The following is a 19,387-nucleotide window of genomic DNA, read 5'->3' as shown; positions in this document are numbered from 1 at the left end:
CCCCTCCGATATTGTGCTGAGGAATTATCTACTATCCACCCCCCCCCCCCAAGCCTGGGAATTGAGGTTACTTGTTTCTCGGCCAGCGATCTTCGCATAATGATCATTATTTTCCACTGAGGCAGATTTGTTAAATAAAAAAAAAGGTACACAGTTATGAGTAACTGTCACCACCTACACTAAATCTAATGAGCTCAAACATTTAATATACACCAGAAGACCACTGACTTAATAAAAGTTATTCATTTTCATCTGCGCCTTTAGCTCCTCTTGCTAAAAAAAAAAATACAAGTATATATTCCCTCAGGTTTTCTCTCTCTATTAACAGTATGTCTTTCTGGAAACAAGACCACAGGAAAACCACCAATGAAATGAAAAATGATACGCAAACATTCGCGACATCTGTTTTTCTTTTGTGTGCCATACATACACAGTGGAAACCCAAGGAGAGAAATCTATCATCAGTTAAGATAATGGAGAGAATCACAGTCCACAGCCAATTTTTCACATCAGCCTGATAGAAATAATAAGCAAGCATTTAAAAGAGGACGGAAAGCAATTAAAACATAATTAAAATAAATGGATAGAAGGAGACAGCCCACATGTCTTCACATGAAATACAAGGCTGTGTGCAACAGCGGGCTGAATGAATGTGAGTCTCCTTTGACAAAGCTTGTGTCTGCCTCACTCAAGCTGGAGAGGCGTCCAGTGAATGAGCGAGTGAGAGAAGGGGGGAGTTTGGGAGTTTCTAAGCCGGGACGGACTAAATGGATGGGAGAAGGAGAGCAGAGGAGGAGAAGAATGGAAGGGGGAGAAAAAAGGGGGCGGTAGGGTCACCGCGGAGGATTGACAGTCTGTGAGTATGGCCTGACCTCCTGGGTGCGCCTCCAAGTTTTCTCCACAGGCTTAGAAAAGACAAATATAAAGCCCAGGAATGTTAATTTATTTTCAATTGTCAACGCCGAGAAGAGAGAGATAAAGAGTGCATACATACATATCAAGTAAGGCCGAAACAAAACTAATGTGCAAGTCCAAGTGTAAGCTGAAAACCTACAAGTGAAATAGAGATGTTGAGCTGGAACTTGCCAACACAATGATTCTTCTTCCACCCTTTGAATAACTGCTAATTTGAAGAACTTTCTGCCTCGCCCCCATGCCCTACATTCAGGGCAAAAATGTCACACATGTGAGAGGGGAATTTCAAACATCAGAAAATGGTTGATGGGTTAGAAGTGAGAGATGGGAACTACAGGAACTAAGAAAATACAGCCTCCAGACACTGTCCTCGGTGCACTCTGATGTTCCCAAGGAACTCTTTTGTCATGACAGTCCTGTCAGGACTGCGCTTTCAACCCCTACAGGGACATGATGTCATTTCCTTGGCTCCACCAGAGATGTAGTGAACTTGCCATCAACTGCCAGAAACAAAGATGGGCTGACACCGAGCTCAGTCTGCAGTGTTTATAAACGATAAACAGGTGGTAAACTGTGGTTTACAGCACACAAATTAACAATAAAGATTTCTCAACTGATGATCGACAGAAAATTAAGTCATTTTGTTAAGCAAAGTTACATTTTATAGACCAATTGACTCTTACGAGCAACACAATATCCTAAACAAACCTGTTTTTTTGCTTTTTTGATGACAGGAGATCTGCAATGAGCAGTCGATTAATCGATCAACAACTATTTGGATAATCAATGTCATTTTGAATCAGTGGATATATATAAATGGGTTTTGAACTGTTGCTGACTGGACAAAACAAGCACTTTGAACATTTACGTTTGGAATTTGGAAAATTGTGATTGACATTTGGACATTTTATTCTATTTTTGGACCAATTGATTCACTGAGAAAAATCCTTAACTTGAGAGCAAAATATTTTGTTATATTTTATTATTACTTTTTATGATTTTTGAATGATTCTTTTCATAGCAACACAAAAATACGTGATTAGAGATGTCATAAGAAATGATGTTGCTTTGCTGCATTTTGATGTACAGTTTGTTGCATGGTTTGCTTTGGGGCTGCAACTAACTAAATATTTTAATTATTGGTTAATCAACAGATTATTTTCTCAATTAGTAGTTGTTTGGATTAAAATGTACAAAAACTGTGAAAAACTTTCCCAGAGTCCAAGGTGACATCTTCAAATCTCTTGTTTTGGCCGACAAACAGTCCAAAAATATATTTAGTGTATTATTAAAGAAAAACTGTAAATATTCCCATTGACTGACTAATCAATTAATTGGCTAATCAATTCAGCTCTAGTTTTATTTTTAGGGAAATGTGGCTTTGGATAACTTCCTATGAGCTGGTGTGTGCTACTTTTTCCTTCTTAATTACAGCCTGATTCAGTGCCTATAAATAATTTGTGTCAACAGATATTTATAAGATGGTTAATAGATCACGGAACTTCTTACATCTTCTGTTTAGGTGTGGGTCAGAATGACTTCCTGTAACATTTGAATATGCAAAACTCTAATTGCAGCTTTTATGTCTTCTTTGTTTTCAGAATAAATGGCTCTACATTAAACGAAGACCTCTGAAAAGAGAAAATGTTCTTTAGTGCAGCTCAAAAAGCCCAAACAGAAAACACCTCAAAGGTGCAATGCTTCACTATTTTATTGAAAGAGAGAGAGCAAAACAGTTGGTGTGTTCAGCATCTCTTGGCCAAATGATTGAGGCAGTAGATAAGATAGAGTGCCAGCGGGCAGATGGACATGGTGAAACAGAGAGGGCTGAGCAAAGAAGCTTAGTAAAGTGAGGAGAACAAAGACGATCCAGACTGAACAACCAGGTTAGTGTCAAGCCAAATGAAGAGAGGGTGGGGTGTTACAGTCTTCAAAAAGGAGCCGTGCGGAGGAGCAGGCACTTGAAAAAAGGCACAAAGTGGATGTTTCTGTCAAGGTTTGTAGTTGAAATCACCTGTCAACTGAATAATGAAACTCACTACTATTATTATCTCTGTCTACTTCATCCATTAAAAGCAATATTGGGGATGACTTAGGGGCTGCAACTTATTATTATTTTCATTATCGGTTTAACTGCTGTTTATTTGTATAACTGCTTTGTCTATAAGCTTTTCCAACATGATGTCTTCAAATTATCCAAAAGCCTAAAATATAAACTTTGGTATAATTGAAGATTGAGAATATTCACACTTAAGAAATTGGAACCAGTGATTTAATACTATTTTTGCTTTAAAAAGTACTTAAATGATTATCAAAATAGTTTTAGTTTGATTTTAATTTAAGTATTTTAATTTTCTTTCGATTAAACGACTAATTGTTTCAGCTCTGACTGGCATATATATATATATATATATATATATATATATATATATATATATATATATATATATACAAACATATATATATACACACACACACACATATATATATATATACACACACACATATATATATGTGTGTGTGACTTAGTCATTGGTAGTCTTGACATACACAAACCAATTGCAATGCAGAAATGTTTTATGGTAGTATACTCATTTTTAGATTGTCCACCTTAACATTTTGCAAAAGGTACTTGGGCTTATTGAAGATGTATTCTGCTAAAAAGCTGAACTACAAATTTGAAAATGTGTGGGGTGAAAATTACTAAAATGTCTGTTTCAATCTCTAATAGTCAGCCACAGGTTAATACTCCGGGGTCAGTAGCCAATCCGGCTTGGCATTGAAATTATATGGCTGACCTCAGAGCAGTTGGTTAAGCAGTAGGGTCACCGGAGAGGAGCAGAGAGTAGCTCGAAACTGACATGGAAAAGAGAGGTTTCTCTTCTTCAATCAGTCTCTTTATAAATGCACTGACAGCCTCACTTCTCGCCTCATCCACACATGATTCTAGCACTCCCCACACAAACACATTCACACACCCACTGCATACCTCCAGCTCTCTCAAATGTCAAAAACACATTTTTATAAGAGAAACCATGAGTGGCCCAGCAGCATCACCCAGAACCTAAACTCACAACAAATTAATTCACTCCTTCAACACATTTCCAGCAGGTGATGTGTTGATGTTCACACCTTATTGGGGGGAAATGCATTGACACCATGCTTAATGTTTACACACTGTAGCCCTATTCAGACTGGATTAGTTTTCAGCAAAATGTACATAAAGTAACTGCTAATACATTACGTGTTAATGTTAATGAAAACACGCAGGCGAGGACAAATGTGTTTCATCAGTCTCCATTCATGGGCTGCCATCGCAACAAAGATGTATCATAATGATCAAACATCATTTCCGCAACTGACAGCAAACTTGTTTAAACAATGACAAAATAGAAAAAGGAGACAAAAGGTTGCATCTGGACCAGAGTGATGTCAGTTTGGGGTTGAGGCCAGACGAGAGTGTGCAGATATACAGACATGCTTACAGTTTCGATTACATTTGACCTCTTCCCCCCCCCCCCCATACAACTAATCTCATCCAAATGGGGTTTAGAACAAAGTGGTACAATGACAAAGTGACATGGTGTTGCCAAAAGCGAAGAGCAGTTAGTTTTTTTTACTGAGAAATATATGCAAATTGAGCAAACACCATTAATCCTTAAGGGGAGCACTTAGTCAGTGGTGTAACCATTTTTTTTAATTGTATGCAAGGAAGTAGATTTGACTTCAGAAGTGGGTGAGGGGCAAATGAACTAATGCCCTGTATCTATATATTTATTTCAATCTAGCAAATAACACATTATTATGAAAGTGGTTATTAAGCTTTCCAAATCAATGGTATTTTTTATTTTATTAAATGCTATGTAAATCCCCACATTGTTAAACACCACTGAAAATCACATTTAGTTTTTGTTGATAGGGACCTCATTCACAGAGCTGAAACTTTTTTGCCGATTCATCAATTAGTCGGTTGACAGGAAATTAATCTGCAATTATTTTGATAATTAATCAGATTATATTCAATTTAACAAACTGAATATCTCTGGGTTGTGGACTGAGGACGTCACATTCAACTTAAGTGAGTTAATGTGGTTTTTCATTATTTTCTGATCTTGTATAGGCCAAGTATTTATTCAATTAATCGAGAACATAATCTGCAGATGAATCGGATGATGAAAATGATTGTTAGTTGCAGCCCCATCACACTCTCACTGTCATTTTTTTAAGAATATTGACAGTGGGCTAAATGGAAATATACAGTTTTTTCTTACCCAAAAGAAATGCAAAGGAGTTTGCTGTGCAGCTTGAGTAGTGCCTGAACTCCTCCTCTTAAGGCCGTTTTACAGTTGTGCGGAGGCTCCACGCAGAGCTCTCGCCGTAGCCTACAGAAGTGGCCTGATGTTTATACTTGTGCGTCGAGCCGCATGTGTGTGTGTGGGAGTGTGTGGTAGACGGCGATTAGCTTCGGAGCGAGTAGCGACTCTAGAGTCATAGTGAGAGAAACAATGTGTCTCCCCTTTGTTTTCTGACCATGGTGGGAAATCTGGAGCAGTAGAAGTTAACCCTCTCCTTGATTTCACGTTGTTTATGGAGAAGGAGAACCAGGAAATGAGTCGGGGGGAAATCAATGGGGGAAATGCAACGCTACCAAGCCACGGCCGAGTGACGTGCGTCGCCGCGACGTGTAGTTACATTTTTCGAGAGATGCACGTCAGGCTACGGCGTAGGGTCCGGCGTAGACGCAGAGGGGTCTGTGTCTACACCGGACCATGCGCCGTCAATTCAACGCACAACTATAAAAAGGCCTTTAAGCTGCAGGTACAAGCTCCAACAATCAGAGTCTCACTGGCTCATTTTATTCAATCGTTGCTGAACACAAATAGTTATAAGTTATTTTTTGTAGAAAACTCATGTAGCACCTAATACAATTAACTCAGATCTGCCACACAGCTGTGAAGTTAATGGCTTGTGTTATATAGGGAGACTTTATTTTTAATCACAGGAAGATTACTGTTAATCACACATTTTGCATCACATAAACAAGCTGCTGCGGCCTTCCTGACATTCTGATTTACCCTTAGTTACTCACTTACTGTACACTCAGTGCATCTTATTGATTTAGAAGCTATTAAAAGTTATATGGTTTCTTTCAGCTGGAAACAATTCAATGCTGTGACTGTTTTTCCACGATGACAACTTCGTGGCTCGCTTCACGTACACTGACACCCTGATTTTATCACCTTCCTCGAGTTGATTCATTTAAAAGTTTAAGGTTTTGTCCAACGTATAGCACATTTTTGTCCCAGATCCAGTCTGCTTTGCATTACCTATACATGGTCAGCACATGGGCTGCATTCTAACTGTGGACAGTTTGTGTGGTCTCTATTCACTCGTGCCTGACGTGCATTAATTCAGGACTGCAATGTGCACTCAGAAACATGGTGACAATATTGAATTTTTGCTTGAGTGTTACGCTTGTACACAAAATCATCAAGGGACATTTTGTGAAATAAAGTAAGCGTATGTTTGTTGTGTTAAGTTGTAAAGCACAAATCAGTACATACAAGGGCTGAAATCAATATCACGATATTAATACAAATATGTTGTTGACAAGAAAACACATTCACAATTCAACAATCACACAACAGTCTCTAAAATGACCATACCGTTGAATTAAGCTCTTTTTCAACAACAACAAACATTATAACTATCATAGAGTTAAGATATTTTGCAAATTACCTGGCATACCAGCGCAAGATGATTTAAAATAATAAAGAATAATAATCTAGAGCTGAATCTATTAGATTTAATCAACAGAGCATTGATCGATAACTGCTTTCATGATTAATTAATCGTTAAAGTACATTGTTTTTCTCTGTTTAAGATAAATGATTAATTATGCCTTTAAAAGGAAGGGAATCCTAAAAATCAATGTGGAAGAACTATAGTGAGTGAAAACCTATTGACATATAAATACCAAGATGCTAACAACTAGCCTAGGTGACTTTAGTCTCTACAAGAAGTGTGTAATTTTCGTGAAGAAGTCCCTGCTTGTGTGAGAGCTGAAGGAGGCGGAGATCAACTCCACACTTTTTAAAATTTAAAATTTAATTTAATTCATGAAACCGCCTTGAAACGTGGTTCTGCTACAGCTACAGTAAAATTAGTAAAATTGTCTCATACACCTTAGCTATTACACAACGGTGTGGAGAAATTGTTAGTCCTAATGAGTCCCATGAGATGGCTGCCAATGTTATTACGACTGTGTTTAACAATAGACAGCAGACATTTTTTTCTGCAGGTTGCAGGAACAAGGGCAAAAAACTCATAACACCATTTCATTTTTTCTGTTTCTCAGTGTTTTCTAGGTATATTTCTGTTTTTGCCTTGGACAAAAGTGTTTTCTAAAGGGCTCCCTCCTAATCGATACCTGCATGCTTTGTAATGGCAATGCTATTCATCTGAGGCGGTTTTATTGTGTTTGCCAGTTATTCTACTGCTGAGTGTTGAGCTCGTTGGCAGACTTTTCCTTAAACTACCAGCTAGTGCTAGCTAGCTACCTTTGGTTAGCCAGGTGCTTCCGAATGCTAAACAAGAAATTTTTTAGGCAACCAAAATGTTCCAATTAATTTTCATGAACTGAAAACACATTGTAAGAGGCTTAAGGTTTGAAAACAAAACCATGCAAACAAGTTCACGGCTATTTTAATGTACACAGTGCCATAGATATGCTAAGCCTCTTTCCTGATTAACAGGTTGGCGTGTAGCCACGCCCTAAAGCATCCCCTGCTTTATTGTCGTTTTTAAAAATAAATGGGTAACACTTTACTTGAAGGTATCTACATAGGAGTGTCATGAACACGACACTGTCATGACACAGTCATGACACATGAACCCTAACCCTAACTCTAACCATAAACCTAACCATAACTTGTCATGACAAAAACCGAATGACACTTACTAAAAGAAGCGTTATGTCATAAACGTTTATGACTTGTTTATAATGTTTATGACACGTTCATTAAAGTGTCATATCACTCTTATGTAGATACCTTTAAGTAATCTACAAAATGACGATCATGCTGTATTGAAGAAGACTTGAAACTAGCAATTGAGACCATAAACTTAGGTTAGGAAAATGTTTACTGAGTAATGTAATAATACTGTAATAATTCAAGTGAAAAGTAGGGTCATTTTCCCATAGACTTCTGTCCAATCTAACGTCTTTATGCAACCAGTGGAGTAACCCCCTGCTGGAAATTTGATAAAATACAAGTTTAAAGTACTTCCACATTGGCTTCACTTTTCAGGCCCGAAAGTTGTCGCTTGGCAGGGAATAATGGAACAAGAAAGAGCAGCCACAGTAAGCTGTTAGATGAAGAGCTGCAGGCGATGGCTGCACTTCTCAGCGAGGTAACTAACTTTCACTTTCACTGTTCGCAGACTCATACCATGTGCAGCATCAAATCAGATCACAGTTTGTCACAGACCGATGGAAAAAGGCTAATTATTGCCTGACTTCTTTATTAAAACGTGAATAGTTTGTTTTGTTGCCCCTAGTATTCTGGGACGTGTAGTATTAAACCACATTTGCTGTTACCACCTGGTGTTGCCAATAAACCAGGACTGAAATCTTAAGGATTGACACTTTAAATCTTTTATAACTTTTGAAGCAGCAGACAGATATCTGATAATTCAACTTTTCAACAGTCACCACAGAAGCAACTGAAATTTAACCACATTAAAAAAAAGACAATCGTGAAAGGGAAAATAATGGCATGTGAGTAGTGGCAGCTAATGTCAGTGTGTGTTCTCTTATTTGGGAATTGGGGAACATTCAAAATATGAATGTAATATGAATATACAGTATAGAAAGCATATAAGTAGATGTGCTCCGTTTTCTGGGTCATGTACAGGTATTGCGGGTTGTAATAATCACAAAAAAACTCCCAGAGATCCTGGAGGGACTGGCCTGGACACATAACTAGGTTAGTTTCATTCAAAATGTTAATTGTAATTCAATTTGTCAAAACATTATTAAAACACTTTATAATCTTGAATGAAATCATGTGTGTACTGTCCTGTTCAAATCTAATAGCATTTATTAGAGGCAGATTATTTTGAATTACAGCTCTGATTAGAAACATTCTTTTGTAGAGATACCGTATTTCACCAGGTCTTAAAATATCAAGCTAATATCCTAAGCCATATTGTCCAGCTCTACAGTTTGGCTGTACTGAGTTGGAAGTGAGCCATGGACTTAATATGCATACGTGCGCTGTAGGCCTGGACGGGTTTCATGCTTGTTTTCAGTTCAAAGTCGTTTTTCTCAGTATTGGTTTCTATTAATTTGTCCACCCACTCGGTCTGTTCCTTTGGAAACTAAGACATAGGCATCAATCTTCAGCATTTCCAGTGGGAAATGGGAACTGGGAACTGGTTGGACTTGTTTTTCTTGTTTCTTTGGCCATAATTACTTGTTATCTTCCTTTCTTGTCTGTGACAGTCTCAGGGTTATTATTTAAGACTTACTACCCCTGATTTGGCTGTAACACTTCATTTTTATTTTGAAAGATGGACGACTGCAGGTTTACCGGTGGGCTTAAAATATCTCTTCCTTCATAGCAGTTAGATTGATCCCTGCTGTGAAAGAAAAAGCTGAAACATACCTTTGTATGTAACACAGTTACACAACGTAGCCTCCAAACAACTAGATAAGTTTCCAGAAATGTTGGTCCAATCTTGGAATGCAACATTGGCCAGACTTTATGTCATAAATGCACCAAATGTGTAAGATTTTGTCAAAACACAGACTGTTTACAGGGCAAATGAAGGGATTTTAGGCAGAAAAACGTCCACATCTCTAAAATGAATGTCAAAATGGAGAATGTATCTAAAAGGACATTACCGCTGAATTTCAGCATACCAAATTATACGCTTTACCAGCATTTCCACAATGTTTTTCTGCTTGCTCCATTGTAATGCAAACTGGAGGGCCATACGAGTGCAGAGAGACTGAATTGGAACAATGATGAAAGTGCGTGCTATAAGAATCAGGACAGCTGTCAGGGTGTACAGGCGTACATTTAGTGGTGAAGGACAGATTTCACTGAAACGCAGCTATGTGTGTTAGACAGTCACTGTGTGTGCAGCATGTTTCACTCTTTGTCTATGATTGTCAAACTGTTTAAAACAGATTAGACTCGTGGCTGTATTGTTTTTTCCTTTCAAGAAATGTTCATAAATATTGTTTATGCAGCCAAGGATATAATAATACAAAGACTCCATATTAAAAAATAAATAAATAAATAAAAAAAGTCGATTTTGAAATTCTGGAAAAAATTGCTTTTGGTTCAAGAAAACCACTTGAACTGTAAATGCTCTGAAACATCCAGTTGTATAGGGCTACAACTCACCAAGGACTCTTTATTATAAAAAAAAAAGTAGCATTTCATTTCACTATCTTTGAATATTGGGCACAAATTGATTCATATAAAAAAATATGAAACCTTTAATATAACCTTCTTTCAAGATTCCTTTTTCTACTTCAAAACCTTCTTTTCACCTGCTATACACCTATCTGCTCAATGAGAATAATTGTTGAGTACTTACATAGCCCAACAAAAATAATCATTCTGTGCGACATAAATTAAACGCAATTAATAAACGCTTTTCACTTATTTTTCATACAGAATACCACATTCTTGTCAGTGATCTTCCTCGGAGACAGTGTAATACTCCCACACTGCTGACATTTTCTCTCACTTTTATTTGTAACATGCACACCGCACCCGTTGCCCTCTTACATCACGCTGAAGTTGTATCCAGCCAGCAACTGTTGTCCAAGTCCAACCGCAAAAAGACACAAAATGACAGATAAAAAAATTGGCCACTGCCATCGGTAAATGTCATCTTATTTGCTGACGATGGCGGTCAACGAGGTGAATAGCGGCTGATACCGATGTTCGGCCGATGAATCGGTGCATCCCTAATTACTGTATTTTCATTATCAATTAATCTGTTGATCTTTTTACGGTTAATCGATGAATCCGTTACTGTATAAAATGTCAGAAAACAGAGAAGAATGTATGTCACAAGCTCCCAGAGCCCAATGTGTCAACAGTCCAGACCTCAAAGATATCAGTTTACAGTGATACAAAACTCACTATCATTTCAGTTTTAGTGGCTACAAAGTTTATGTGTCCACTCAAACCCGCCAAAAATCACCTGACAGCTTCACATCACATTACTTGAAACATTTGTCTGAACAAAATAAAAAAGCAGAGCCAGAGTGATGTGCATACCCCCGTATAAAGCAACAAATATAAGCAACCAACACACAGCCACCATACCATATCCGATGCTTCAAAAGCTGAGAAAATGCTTCAGTAGATGCAAGGCCTTTCTCTGCTGCCAAGATTCCCTTGTGCTGTGTGGCTTAGCCCAACAGTAGTGTAAAGGATGCATGCTTCTTTTATTTTATTTTCAGCCCCCCGCCTCCGGTTTTTTTCCTCCTCCAGTACATCATTCCTTTGGGTGTTTGTGCGGTGTCCCTTAGTTACCGGTTAAGAGAACCAGCAGCTCAGAGAGTTAAAAGCCTGCCCTGTCCCGCTCATACGAACAAGGCCATCAATAATTCACCCTCATCGGGAAGCATTATCTAACAGCAATATAAAAATTTAAACATGGTGGGTGACAACACGGAAGCATGAAGAAAGTGCTCCGTAAGAGGACGCTTCGGGTGGCGACAATGTCGGCAACAGATATGTTGAAGTGGAGGCAGAGGTAACATGCGTGTCAGCCGGCCCTGTGAGGCTGATTTAACCATTACACATAAAAGACAGATGCCTTGCTGAATTAAGGGAAAGTAAACAAGAAGGCACATCTCCTCTCGCCTCGACCGGCCCCGTGTGAGTGCAGCACAGAGGTGGAAGCATTTGCTCGGCTGTATTAACGCCCAGGCTCATTCTCATTGACAGTGAAATCCCTCTAAGCCTAGATCAATTACATCCAGCTCTGCTGTAATTAAAATGTCCTAACAAAGGTCTTAGGAGCACAGGACAGAAACCTACCCATTGACAATAAGCTCAGTCCAATCTATAGTACCATCTCAAAGAAAGTAGCCTAAGATTAGATTCAGGCTTTCTTTGGACATGAAAAAAGCATCCATGAATGGCTGTGGTGCTCAAAATCAGTCCTTTTTTTTATTCCTTAAGGTCATGATATGATTTAAGGTTATTATTTAAGTATACAAGCTCACATTAAACACTATTATGCTGCAATATTATTAATTATTTACAGAAGTACATACAACAAATAACTAATTTATCTATAGTACAAAAGAAACCTGTGCTTGTTTTTCAAGGCCTGACTCGGAAGAAAACAAATTATTTGTTCTCTTAAGTACATCTGATACTTGACTATGCTCTGCTGAGAAACAACATAATGCGTATGAGTCTCCTAATTAAAACTCAGCAGTGGAGTGATTAGCAATCACAACTCCACTCTTCAAATATCAAGATCTGATTTGCTTGGCTGATCAACAACAAGCTTGCTTTTCTCACTGCAACTCACAGAGCCTGCAGTCTCTCTCTCTCTCTCTCTCTCTCTCTCTCTCTCTCTCTCTCTCTCTCTCTCTCTCTCTCTCTCTCTCTCTCTCTCTCTCTCGAAATGGAGCAAAGCAGGACAACTATACCAGGAAGGGCTCAGCTGAGCCTGGTTCTATATATTGCTTTTTTTTTTTGCCAGGATGCCATTTACGTGGAAATATTAAGCCCTTTTTTATGTTGACTGCCAGCAATCTTAAACGGATTACACACAGCTGCTGATGAACACTTAAATGTCTTTGGATTCACATGATAATTCATCATAGTATGAAGTATCATCAATAAAATTACTTATGGCAGCCACCAAAATTAAACTTGAAAGCTGTCCCCTTGCTGCGCCGAGGAGGGACTATTCCACAGAGAGAGAGCAAGATGGCTGACTGCACTGACACGTTGTGAAAGCACGCCTTGCCATCCTAGGTAATAGATTCTTTTTACTGTGTGACTCCCAACGTTTCTCATCTTCTGTGACAACGTCTGCCAATCAAGGCCCAGGGAACGTTCAAGGGCTTTGACAATATATGTTCACCTTGAAAACACATTGGCTTCATCGCAAGACACCAAGTGACACCAAGCAGGCATCAAATAGCCATTAGACGTGGCAGACTACAGGTGATCCTGTGCCTCTTTTTTCAATATGCTTGCTGAAAATTGTCATTAAAAGTATTACTTACAGTATATACATAAAGACACAACTAAACAAATGTGGCAACGCAGTTGGATATGTATGTGGACAGTGCATGAGTGCACTAAATGTGGAAGGATTTTATGATCATTTCAGAGAATCTGCCATAAAACTTAAAAAATATTCAATTTAGCCTTTCAATACAGCGTATAACTGGTTCCTCAGGAAGCAAATGTACCTATGCTGTTCATGTGTAGGCATTTAATAGAAAAATTTTAGCGGAGGCCCTCCGGATTTGGAAAACAAAACATGAATTTGGGTGTATACCTGTTACATTACACAATTTCTTTCTTTTCAATGCAAAATGAGAAATAACAATGTTACACCACATCAGCAGAATGATTTGCATTTTTATGTGATTCATGAATAGCACGGAGGAGGACAGGGAGAGATTTTTCTGCAGTGAAGCATGGCCTGAACCTCAATTTCTGGAGAATTAAATGAAACTATTTAGGAATTTGAAGAAGAGAGAAGCATTTCCTCAGTTGAAGACAGATGACCTGTCAGATACACCTAATACCAACACAAAGCCCTCAGCCTTTAATCTGCACACTTCCTGTGACCTATACTATGACAGAACCAAATAAAGCACACTATCTTTGTATCCCCCTGAGACAGAGCAGTGTCCTCATATGCTAATGTCAGCCAACGTTGGAGAAGAAGCTCCGAGGGCGGCCCAGACAACTCACAGGTCAGTGCTAATCTTCTGATATATGGAGCCTAAAGACCCGGGACACATCCATCACACACTGCCAACGGCTCCCAACTGGGAGAGATCTGCACACACCAAAGGGTTAACACACATCCCAAAGAGACCTCTGATGATCCATCACTCAAGAATCAGACTCCTTTTGAGCAGGAGCGTCCTTTAACCACACAGAAGGGGTAGCTTTCTAAGCAGAGGCTCTGCAATGAGAGCCAGCGACTGCTAGACCTAAGCTCCAAGCCTCTGTTGATCATTAAACATCCATTTTAAACCAGTGGGGGAAAGTTAACTGTCATTTTAAACACAGGAGGTGGTAGTACGGGAGAGATCTCCCCCCCCCACCCCCAGATGTATTTTCTCAGCTAAAAGAAGCGAGAACATATATCCATCCATCGCGTTAACTACCCAAACGCATAATCATTCGTTCCAGTCATCTGTCTCTTTATTTCTGACAAAACACAAAATAGCTACGCCGTTTTTTTGCAGTTAAATGATAAACTCACCCCGAAGCACTATGTTAAATAAACAAAATGCCCTTTGCTTCTTTTTCACTCCTCTGTTGTGTATTGTTCTTCTTTCTCTGGCTATCAGGACAAAATGTGAACAGCTTCGATGTTATTTAAAAGATATTTTTTTGGGAGGTTGGTGCCTCTTCACAGCATGTAAATGTCATGTTTGGTGTCAGCCCCTCCGGAATCAGACTACCTTCTAGACCATTTTGCGCTCACCCAGGAAGAAATTCATCTTAGTCGGAGCACTGATGCCAATGTCAGCACCGATAGCAGCCTCGACAGAGCAGAATGCACGTACATCTCCTCTTCAGCAGCTTTTTAATAATTTGAACAACCAGGCTTAGCCCAACACACCACAGCGTGGTTTCCACTCACCTTTTCTCGACTCAACATACTTATCACACTTGCTATTGCTCCTGCCCTATCCTCCTACACATACACAATGCATAGGGAGGCCTATGTCTTGACTTAGTCAGAAGGAGAAGACTGTTGTAAAGTCAGGAAAAAGAATTAGGCCTACACAATTCATCAGAAAATACACTATTTCTCCTCTAACACCATTGCAATCATCATGTCTCATCTACCATTATTCATCACTTCTTGTCTCTGTCCATTTATTTGTCCAACTTTTCAGAGTGAGCGTGTCAGAGGAACTGAACAAGACAGCTGTCAAACCCGCCCACCGTGAGTGAAGATGGCAGGTGAAGTCCTTTTTTTTCTCCCCCTTCCTGCTCTCAGGGTTCAAAACTCACATTCTTGGCTCTTTTTTAAGTTTTGTGATGTTATTTTGTCCGAACAAAGGAAGGAGCAAGCTCTCTTCTCTAGCAGGTTGGGGAGCAGTTGGCTGATGTTATTACCCAGGAGTAGGACCATGAAGGGACCACCGACCCCTACTGCACTCCCAATGGCATTTACATTCCCTGTCTTTGTGTAATAACATGTCACAAGCTGCACTTTCTTTCACTATTAACCTATGCGGATCCTACTTCTAAAGTAAGGGCACACACAAAGCAAGAAAGCACTTTTTATTCTTCGTTTATCTTTGTGCTCACTCAAAATGACTATTTTCTTCTAGTAAACCTGTCTAAAATTGCAGAGAATATTATGCCACGTATCACAAGACAACAAAAAAATCCATCAAAAATAAGCAGTGTCTTGCCGCATTCTTTCACTGACAAACAACAGCTGCACAGAATGGGGAATAAATATTATCTCTGCGACAGAAAAACAATCAGACACTACTAGGTACTCAGAGTCGCTCACAAAGCTTGAATGCTCTCCGTCTTTACATCTACACTCACTGAATGTGGAATTAAGTCATTTATTTTACACCTGAAGAATGCTTTATTTTGGAGCATTTGCTGCGGCTAAAATACCAGTCAAAACATGTAAACAGATTTTTATCAAGTTATTTATGCTTATTCTCCCACGATGGATTCTCATTCTTGGAAATAACACAATACAGACCTTTCTTTGTTTTAATGTTGTATGCTCTTGCTTATGAATACTGGGGAAAATGTTTTAACAGGACAAAATCGTCTTAACATAACCACGTCCCTGAACGGCGTCTAACATTTCCGCTAAATACATGGCTTCTGGTGTTAGATTTTGGCCAAGAAATTCTACCAATCCACACTAAATCAAACACTTGCTTCTCACACACACACACACAACACACACGCGCACACACGCACACACACGCACACACACAAACAACTGCAGTGTCCAGCAATCCTGTCAGAAGCCTCCACCACCACCACCAGCAGCAACACTATCAGAACAAAACTGCTTAGAGGAAGGGGGCTGGTAGCTCAAGTTCTCCCTATTGAAATGCAGACACTTTGATATGGAAATTGGCAGCTAGAAAAACCCGCTAGAATTCACACTAGCATGCATTGAAACCATTTGCGCAATTTGAGATGAGATGGCACTTCCTCCCAAGACAACACAGACAAATGGACCAAACCAGCAAGTGTGGGGTGGGTGAGAGATGGAGTGAAGGTAGAGAGGGTGGAGAGAAGAAGGAGGAGGGAGGGAGAATATTTGTCCCCCTCCTCTATTTGAATTCCTAAAACCCACTGTCCCAGCATTTGCTTCAAGAAATAGACTTAGATGAAATGCAGAGGAGGATTTTTTTCAAAGTGCAACATCTACATTCACCAGTAAAACATCCCATTATGGCCCATTGGCAGGGGGACCTTTTCATCTTCAGGACTCACTGATAGGCGTTTCATTATCAAGTAGCCACATTCAACATCATCCCAGCTAAGGAGACTTTTTTATTTAGTCCTCCAAAATGGCTGGCATGACAGAAAAACTTCCCCACAACAGTCTGAAAATGCTCGGATTTGTGTGGTGGCGAGGAAATGTCTCACACTGAGCATATGTCTTATATAATGTTGCCGTTTTCTTAGATCAAAACTGAACAGAAAAATTCTTTTGGTTTGCTTTGATGTCCCAAAAACAACTGGATTTGGACAAAGTCATCATCAATACTTCCCTGCACGAAAGCTGTTATATAAGCAAATGCAGGGGGGAAGCACTCAGTTTCCTAACTTGTCAGTATGGCTTATATAAGGTTGCACCACTGTCCTGATATGGCATTGACAGTATGGATTGTGTGTAAATGTTATTTAACCTTGATATTTTAGTCCGCCACAGTCATGCTCTCCTGGGATTTCTAGCTGAAGTCTATGCGGCCCTATCTCTAAAAGCTTAACGTGAGACTGAGATATGGTCCCTTCGCCTGTAAAAACTGTGTGTGTGTGTGTGTGTGTTATGTGTGTGTGTGTGTGTGTGTGTGTGTGTGTGTGTGTGTGTGTGTGTGTGTGTGTGTGTGTGTGTGTGTGTGTGTGTGTGTCATCATCACACATGGCTGGCTCAATTCTGTGAATTATACATGCTCTGTGAAATGATCTTATTTTATAGCCGCAAAATGGAGAAGTAAATGGAGACAGTAACTGACATCCAACTACTTAGCTCCTGGTGTCCTGAAACTGGGTGGAGATGTTTGTGTGAGCTCTACTTTATTTCACCATTTTATCACGCTGATTATTTTATAAATCCACTCCCATTTGGCTTGGCTTTTTATCCATATCCAGGGTTTTCCTTTTTATCCATATCCAGGACTTTCCTTGTCAGAGTGTTCATCTTACATACAAAATAATCCAATTTACATTTTTTTTAAATCCAATCCAACCTGAAAACACCTTGAATATATGATAATATAAGCATTTCACACATTTTTATCACGTACAAAAGAATACATCCTTTAGAGGGATTTTAATTTAAATTAAATAGCAATATACTTGAATCCACATGGAATTACCCTAATAGCCAAGCAACTTCATGTTAATCAAAAGTCTTGAGGCTCCAGACGCTACAGAATAACATCGTATACTATGCACTTTATATGCTATGTATTGATCTCATAACAACAGTTTTGAACTGCTGGAGGAGCCCGCGGGCCCGTTTTCTGACATTTGCCTTATGATATCCTGAGTGTAAATACATGGTATTGATTCAGCAGAGGCATAACCCAGCATCTCCCTTGAAAGACTCAAAACATCCGCTTTTAAAGGCTACTTACCGTGGTACGCCGTGCCAAAATATGGATCCCGGTATGAAGTGTAGGCTAAATTTCAGATCAACAACAGGAGCCCCCCTCCTCTCCCTTTTTCAGAAGAGGCCCCCAGAAACTAAGCAGCGGGTCGCACAAAGACGGCTGGGGCTCGGCTGCATGCTCCACTTTCTTCACAGTGGACAGATGGTGGGCTTTCCTGTGGCAGGTATCTGTTCCTCTTCAAGCCAAAACGCCCGGGACCGGACGAACAGCTCCATGGCGAGGAGTCTGTCCAAAAGTAATGATCGTTACCTCCCCCCCACTCCCTCTTGTGCGTGCACCAAGGCTCCTTCGGACGGGAGCGCTACGGATAGACTGCTTAAAAAAGGAGCACTTGAAGGAGACGAGATGCACCCCAGTCTCGCTACAAAATCAAACTCCGAGCACGTCAAGTCTGTCTGCAGGTCTCCAGCGGCCTGGTTCACATACAGCCCGAAGAGATATAGGCTAATATGACTTCTTCAGTCTAGCTTTCGGTGCGCTCCCGGTTATTACATCTGCGACTCATCCACACGCCGTGCAGACAGTCGGAGCTACAGCCGGACTGGAGGCAAACAAGGCGAGGAGAAACGGCGCACCGGTCCCCTGCTCTGCAGCAGCTGGCTGTCGAGGGCGGCACACAAAACCTGAAGCGGATTTCTGGCAAGGCACGGAATGGATCCTAATGCTAATTATGACAGACCATATTAAAGCTAAAATTAAACCCAGTTATCTCGTGTGGTCAGATTTCATGCATAAGCACAACACGTTCTGCTGTGTTTTCTCCAACCCATGTTGCACAGTATTTTAATCAGGATGCCCCAAGTTTAATCAGGAAGGCAACAAAAAAGGTGCAAGGCCATTCATTAGCCTACCAAAAAACATGTTACTGATAATTATGATAAAAACACTGCTATAATGAGGCTTAAAAAATACTTTTTTTAATTGGATGAGTCCACAGATAAAGTAGAATGCATCAAGGTGATAAGAAAATCACCTTTTTTTATCAGAAGTATTTCTTTAACAAAAAGTACTTGAGCCCTCAGTGTAGAAGGGGTATACTGTATTTAACAGGGTCCTGTTACCAGAGAGGGAAATCCTCATTTCTGCACTTGAAACTCTTCTTGTAGCTATTCTACAAAAGTTTAGCATCTAATCAGATGGTGCCAATAGCAGCAAAGTGTATGAAGATGTATATAAAGATGAGTGAATATACAGTTTAGTAGAGCTGAAAATATAAGGTGGCTGATTGATAAAGTCAATTGATAGAAAAAATGAATGTGTAACAAAAAAGTTTTTGTTTAAAAGTCAAACATTCTGTTGTTCCAGCTTATCACTTGTAAGGATTTGCAGCTTTTCTTT

General features: G+C 39.6%; 1 protein-coding gene across 11 annotated transcripts in view; it reads right to left on the bottom strand.

Moving 5' to 3' along the window:
- LOC120568357 (adhesion G protein-coupled receptor L2-like) overlaps positions 1-18,633 on the bottom strand; it is an 85,600-nt gene extending 66,967 nt beyond the window's left edge. For 4 of the 11 annotated variants that reach the window (XM_039815813.1, XM_039815815.1, XM_039815814.1 and 1 more), the window contains exon 1: positions 18,014-18,631. The gene's annotated coding sequence lies outside the window, so the exon portion shown is untranslated. Of the gene's footprint in view, positions 1-18,013 lie in introns of all 11 variants that reach the window. The other 7 variants (XM_039815817.1, XM_039815819.1, XM_039815818.1 and 4 more) reach the window with 2 other exon arrangements.
- Positions 18,634-19,387: the final 754 nt, after the last annotated feature.

This window comes from Perca fluviatilis, chromosome 11 (assembly GCF_010015445.1).
Source record: "Perca fluviatilis chromosome 11, GENO_Pfluv_1.0, whole genome shotgun sequence".
NCBI classification, from domain to species: Eukaryota; Metazoa; Chordata; class Actinopteri; order Perciformes; family Percidae; genus Perca; species Perca fluviatilis.
The sequence above is the reverse complement of the archived record's forward strand: the minus strand, read 5'-3'. Positions and strand labels throughout refer to the sequence as shown.